The sequence below is a fragment of the Littorina saxatilis genome, linkage group LG5 (assembly GCF_037325665.1).
Source record: "Littorina saxatilis isolate snail1 linkage group LG5, US_GU_Lsax_2.0, whole genome shotgun sequence".
In the NCBI taxonomy this organism is placed as follows: domain Eukaryota; kingdom Metazoa; phylum Mollusca; class Gastropoda; order Littorinimorpha; family Littorinidae; genus Littorina; species Littorina saxatilis.
This window is the reverse complement of record NC_090249.1, coordinates 19,971,450-19,978,629: the sequence shown is the minus strand read 5'-3', so window position 1 is coordinate 19,978,629 and position 7,180 is coordinate 19,971,450. Positions and strand designations below refer to the sequence as shown.

General features: G+C 41.8%; 1 pseudogene; it reads left to right on the top strand.

Annotated features, from left to right (window-relative positions):
* The window catches only part of LOC138966516 (opine dehydrogenase-like), a 15,316-nt pseudogene that overhangs the window by 6,422 nt on the left and 1,714 nt on the right, over positions 1-7,180 (top strand).

The window sequence follows — 7,180 nt, the reverse complement described above, 5'->3', positions numbered from 1 at the left end:
GCGGCGGAAATGGTGCGCACGCAATGGCGGGTCTGGCCGCTGCGCATGCTCAGACGGAAGCACGTGTGCTGACCTTGTTCAGACGAGGCGGAGCGGTGGACTAACTTCCTGAAGGACGGCGACTTCACCATCAAGCGAATCTTCCTGATGAGAGTGTGAAAGAGGTACGTTTATGTCCCATTAAAACACACGCTCACCACACACACACACACACACACACACACACACACACACACACACACACACACACACACACACACGCACGCACAAGATAAAAAAGAAACAGTTGTCCTTGTCAAACTTATAACATCAGTGATTTTCACATGATCATTTATCCCTTTTCTGAGATCAAGGCCAGACTTACCATCGTAACTAAGGACGCCAGCAAAGCCATCCCACAACCAAACCTATATAGAATCGTCACCGCCATCTTAATATAATTATTTCCCCATTTCTTCTTCTGTTTTCAGATCAAGGCCAAACCTACGATTGTTACAAGGCGCCAGCAAAGCCATCCCTGGGCAGACATGATCATTTTCTGTGTGCCAGCCTTCGCACACGGCCAGTACTTCAACGCTATACTGCCGTACGTGCAACCTAAACACAGCCATCATCGGTCTGCGGGACAGCCGGGCTTCGAGTTCCAGTGCTCCATGTGCTCAAAGACAAAGCCAGACAGTGCACCATCATGTCCTACGAGTCCTTGCCTTGGGGCGTGCCGCATCCTGGAGTTGGCAGACTGGTACGGCAGTGTGTTTTATACTGAAAGTAAACATATGATTAAATCCATTCTTGATATGTTCTTTTTTTACTCTCTACGCAGGTAGGCCGCGTGGCAGGGGTGCACGATGTGAAAGTGGTACCACCCAACAGGAGGGGAAAGTGGTACCACCTAACAGGATGGGAAAGTGGTACACCAAACAGGATGGGAACCCACTTCGCTTCGTGCAAATCAGCCCAGAGGCGATATTCAAAAGATTCTGATCAAGGCAATTTTTTTTGTTGCTTCTTCCTGTTAGGCCAACAACAAAAAATAGTGTCTGTTTACGGTAACATAGGCAAAAAAAAATAGGGTCGGTAGGTCGGGATTTTTTTTTCCCCAAAAAACATATTTTTAAGTTATTTTGCCAAAAAAAACACACCTTTTTTTCTTCTTTTTTTCTCCCCGAAATGACAAAAAAAAGTCTAGGGTCGCGCGAAAAATAGGGTCGGTCGGATACCGTAAACAGACTTTTTTTTGTTGGCCTTAGTCGAGGTTCTCGATCATCATCAATGCCTCTCGTTGATTTCAGATGTGTTATTCATTATGGAAGCTTGGATGCATGGCTCCATCACTGAGGACAGACCTGATCACTTCCCTCCCTTCTCCCGACACAGGTGGAGATTTGGGAGCCAAGACTCGCTGATGGTTCCATCATCGTGGGCAAGAGCAAGCTGAAGATCGAAAAACCCCCGCAGACGCTTGCAGTCCATGCTGGGGGAACACCCCATCCTCAAGATGGCTAACAAACTTATCGAGCCCACCTGATGACCAAGTCAATTGTCCACCCGCCCTCCTCTACGCTAAGTGGAGGGACTGGGATGGTCAGCCTCTGTCGGAGATACCCTCTTTTATCAGGTGAGCGCTTTCAATGTTGGCGAGTGGGGCGAGCTTTGTGAGTTTGTCGGCTCTTGGCGTGTGCTAGCGAAATGTTTTTTTTTTTTTACCGAGTATGTTTTGAAGGTCTGAGCGATGCGAGAGACGAGATTTTGATTTGTTTTTATTTAAACACGTTCTTGTGGTGTGTTTTAAACCCCTTTCTCCATGATAACAGGGCCTGGACGAGTTGGAGCGTCCAGTCTGAGCGGTGTGAGCGACGAGGTAGTGGCCACGGCCGAGGCAATCTCCAAGCAAAAACCGGAGCTGGCACAGGACTCACGTGCAGCACTTGCTGGAATGGTACCGTCATGACTACCGCGAGACAGTGCAGGACCCCACCTCTCTGTTCACCGCTATGAAAACCAACAGGCTTATAATGGTGAGCTGTCATTGTTTGATGCGTATGTGTAAGGGGGGGGGGCGTGGGGCGTGGGGTGTGTGTGTGTGTGTGTGTGTGTGGGGGGGGGGGGTGTTCTAAGCACCTCGAACATAATACACTTGTCAGCGAGGGTTACCAGAATCCGCCTCCTTCACTTCCATTAGAGCTAATTTCAATCTTCAACAATCGGATTATATTGTTAAGCAGAATGTAGTTGCTCTGTACTGCCTTAATTGATACATTCATGCAGGTTATTTTAATGGAAATGCCCAGTGCACCCGAAGAAGGATGCCGGACAGGGCAAGTGAATGCCGGACTTGTAGGCTGTATGTTGTGTTCTGTATGCCGGACTTGTATGCTGTATGTTGTGTTCTGTATACCAGATATTTTGACTGCTAGCACAACAGCAAGTGGCTGCATTCAAAGAACTTTCTTTGTTCCACAGGCCTGGTACACCCGATGAAGGAGGCTGGCCAGGGCAAGTGTGTAGCCTCCATGGTGTATGTTGTATGCTTTTGTGTCACAGGTCTGGTACACCCGATGAAGGAGGCTGGCCAGGGCAAGTGTGTATCCTTCATGGTAAATGTTGTATGCTTTTGTGTCACAGGTCTGGTACACCCGATGAAGGAGGCTGGCCAGGGCAAGTGTGTATCTTTCATGGTAAATGTTGTATGCTTTTGTGTCACAGGTCTGGTACACCCGATGAAGGAGGCTGGCCAGGGCAAGTGTGTAGTCTCCATGTTGTATGTTGGAGGAGGCTTTATTACCAGATTGCTAGAATTGTATGCTGTATGTTGTGTTCTGTATGCCTGATATTTTGACTGCTAGCACAACACCAAGTGGCTGCATTCAAAGAACTTTCTTTGTGTCACAGGCCTGTCCATGTTATATGTTGTATGTTGTATGCTTTGTGTCACAGGCCAGTACACCCGATGAAGGAGGCTCGCTAGGGCAAGTGGGAAGCGTCCATGTTGTATGTTCTACGTTGTATGTTCTATTTTGTATGTTTTATGTTGTGTGTTGTATGTTGTATGTTGTATGTTGTATGTTCTATGCTTTGTCTCTCAGGTCTGGTGCACCCGATGAAGGAGGCTGGCCAGGGCAAGTGGGTGCGAACTTCGGCTACCGCTACCTGACGGAGGACGTGCCCTTCGGCCTGGTGGTCACTAAGGGGCTGGCCCAGCTGGCCGGGTTCCAACCCCAGAGACTGACCGCGTGCTGGCCTGGTGTCAGGAGAAGCTGGGCAAAGAGTTTATCGTGGGGTCAGAGTTGAAGGGCAAGGACTTGGCCTTGTCACGCGCCCCTCAGGCGTATGGATACAAGTCCTTGGATGACCTTGTGGCTTTGCTGTAATACACCTTCAAACGAGATGGGAACGGCAGAAAAGAAATGAAGAAAATAACGATGTATGACGATGTGGCTTTGGCAAGACGTGGGCATTTAGTGTGAGGTCATTGGTGTTCCTTTCCCTGTGTGTTTCATGGCATTTGAGAAGGTAAGATACGAGAGATGGGGAAAGCAATACAAAGAGCAGTAGACAGGAAAAGCCAAGACAACAATGAGATCAAAACTAAAAATAGTTGGGCCTCTTCTAGACCAGGCAACTATAGTTCTATGATATAACTGCGCAAATGACTTAATGACACAAAGCACTGTGTGCGTCTTTTTGGCCATTAAGCTATTGAGAAAAAATTGACATTATCTGGTCTGTTTGACTCTCAAGAAAGCAGACCTTCTATTTTTGCAGTGGGCATTTGTTACTACTCGATAATCTGAACCAAGGAAGAGTCGTACTAACAGCTTTGATTGAATCTCACAAAAGCGTGGTTTAAGACAACTATTGACATATAGCACTAAATACACCGAAATGACTGTAGTCAGAGTATTCGTTAATGTAAATAGTTTGTATAATGAAGTAATGAGTAGACTGATATGCTTTCCAGGCATACATTTACAAGTTAGTTTTCGATGAGTGGCACTGTTACTGGTCATAGAACAATGGTTTGTTGTTCTCTGATGCGTTATAAACTGTATTTTGTAAAAGTGTTTTTTTCATAAAGAAATATTGTGCATGACAGTGAAACGAAGTAGTCTTAGCCGAGTTTCAAAAACAAGACAATTGTCAAACAGACAAACAGCTTAAGTTTTATATATTGCCCCTTTGTTGACATTATTCTCTTCAGAAAATTAGAATTTTAGGTAATGTGTGAACAATTTTGCGTGTGTTGATTGGACGTTTTTGTCCATGCCTGATGACCTTGTGCAAGACAAATCCAAATGAGGCAAAATGGCTACAATGCATTTATGTATGCCTCACAAAACCACACCAAAGAGCATAATTATCACAGCATTTCAGCTTGATTATTTATCAATAACCACAAATGGCCTCATTGTGACATACTTATGTTTCCCTAAAAATGTTATAACCAGATCCTAACACACCTTTGTCCATTACTCCGCTTCGGTTTACTGACACTTATACAGTTATCTTGTGACGTTGAAGCCACAAGAAAAATAAATATTGAACACACGGACAAAAAGCCATTTACAGAATACCTCCCACGAAAGCGGCGTATGGCTGCCTAAATGACGGGGTAAAAACGGCCAAACACGTAAAATCCCACTCATGCAAAAAACACGTGTGTACGTGGGAGTTTAAGCCCATGAACGCAGAAGAAGAAGAAGAATGCCAAGTACCTAAGCGTTTACAGACAACAAGAACACAGTGCAAGTGGTATACCGACGATTTAGGACACGACAACAACGACAAAAATAACAAGAACACAGCAGTGTTCATGGTCATGAGTTTCCATTTGGTAGTTGTTTGTGCTCTACCTTATTGGAACAGTTATTTTCCTCTGGCCTTTTTTTCTGATAGTAACACCTTCTTGGTGTATCCTCAATGGTCGTTTGTGTCGCTATTTTGAGAACATTATTGGTAGTAGTTTAAGTGTGCAAAATAATTATCGGACACTCAAACCAGTTAATTGTGGATAATTGCAAATTGGCAGCAAAAATGTTTTTGCTTTTTCTTCTCATCTGCAATTGAAAAGCTCAAAACTGCGCATTCCCTTCTGAATAGCTCCTCACTGAAACAGGAAGATTTGACTCAAGGGAAACAATTCCAATGCATGCCTTTGCGTAATGTACGGGAGGTAAATCCTCCCTTAAAAAAAAATTGCTCAATTTAAGGCCAAGGTGGAAGTAACACCCACAATTATATACCTAAATTGCGATTTCATGCGATGGTTAAAAGATGGCACTACTATGATAAGATTTGGTCATTATGGAGATTCAATGCTGTACTTTTTAAGAAAAATAGGTTTTATGACACAACATTATTGTTTCCAGACAATAACATATTTGTCAATAATGGCGTTCTAGACCAAGAACTCAGTTTGTCAGCTCTAGCATGTTCAGCTAGTTAGGGGTTGTATTCAATGTTGATGTGGTGTTAGAAGGCTTATTATCTGGATAATGTAATGATAATTATATCTGCGTGTAAGAGTTGTCCGTGATGAAATAAGATTAAAAATGCTGGTCTAAGTCTAAGAGAGTCCTGAATTGTCTTCTATTCAAAGAACTTATTACAAACTCCTATGACAAGATCTAGATATATTTGTTTTAAAACATTGTGTAACCTAATAAGTGGATATCTTTAATTGTTTTTAATAATGCAAAACTATCAAAAACCAGCTAACCTAGTTATTCCCGGAGGTTTTTCCATGTTAAGCCACACATGCATAATATATGCAACACAAATCAATTTTCTTAAAAAATATACCATATAATCTTTATACAGACCCAGTTGTATAATACAAATGCCAAGTCTTGGCCAACATAATAAATCGCTATTAAAGTATGTAATTTTTGGCGGTACTTCCACCTTAGTGGGACTGTTTTTTCCTTTGCTGTTCTTGCCAATGATAACATAATAATGCTATAGTGTTTAAAATTCTATCTGTAATTTACGGAGACTATTTACGATGTTAATATAGCAGAGTACTGTTGACAACTGTAGCGAGAAAGATGCCCACTTTGAATCTTTTCCACCTTTTCAATAAATTCTTGTGATGTTTTGTGATAACTACAAATGCTGTTAAGTTGTTATAGTGTTCATGATTACAATGTTTGATGGACGTGATAATTCCACCAACAGCGTCAATATGAATATTGATATTCATTTAATTGTTGCACTGTAATGCACATTGTCTTCTACACTACTTTGAAAATGTTGTTGTGATATGTGGATAAGTAGTCTTGTTAGTTGTGCTTGTGAATAACAAAGACGCTGTAATGTTGAACTCAGGTCTTAATTTTACCATCAGCAGAATAACAAACACTTGTGAAATTGAATTATTTGCAATCAATGGTGTTCCATTTAAAGTTGTTGTACAATTATACAAAGCTGCACGTTCGTTTTACTTAATGCGATGAGTTATTGGCACTATTACTCGGCAGAGTGATCAGCAAAATCTTATGCAATCCTTTTTTCCCAGTATGTTATCTCTAGCAAACAAAGAAATGCCATGCATTAAAAATGATGGTTATGTTATTACTGACGTATTTGTGTGTTGTTGTTGTTTGTAGTTGTTAATTGTTTTGTCTTCAGTCTCGAAAATGTCAACACACTAATTTATTTACTTAATTTTACATCGAAGTTTGTTTTTATTGCTCAAGTTAATCTAAACGGTATGGTGGTGATTGCGAAATGGCAACTAAAGCGCAGCATTTAAATATGGATTCAATCCAGACTCCGCATTTTTATTGATTTGTTTGTCTGTCTTCCTTATCAAAATATAGTAGCTGCTCTTCTGTGATTATTCTCTTGTGATGCTGATTTTGTCATTCTCTTGATTCTGTGATTCACTTTGCTCAGCTGTTTTCCAATTTTTACTCAGCCTTATTTCTTAGTGTTCCAAGCCAAGGACTGTCATTTTTCTGTACTACTTGTATGTATTAGTGGAGGTTGGCTGATTGCTGTGGAAAATCCTTGTATTTGACTGTTTCATACGCGTGATTTTTATTATTCGTTGCGGTCGTCCGGTTTTAAGTTAACGTAGAAACAGCGCTTAATGCCCGCTTAGTAAAGCCTACTTAACAATACAAAAGTAACATCTATCTATACACATCCTTTAAGACGGAAAGTGAGACTTTACACT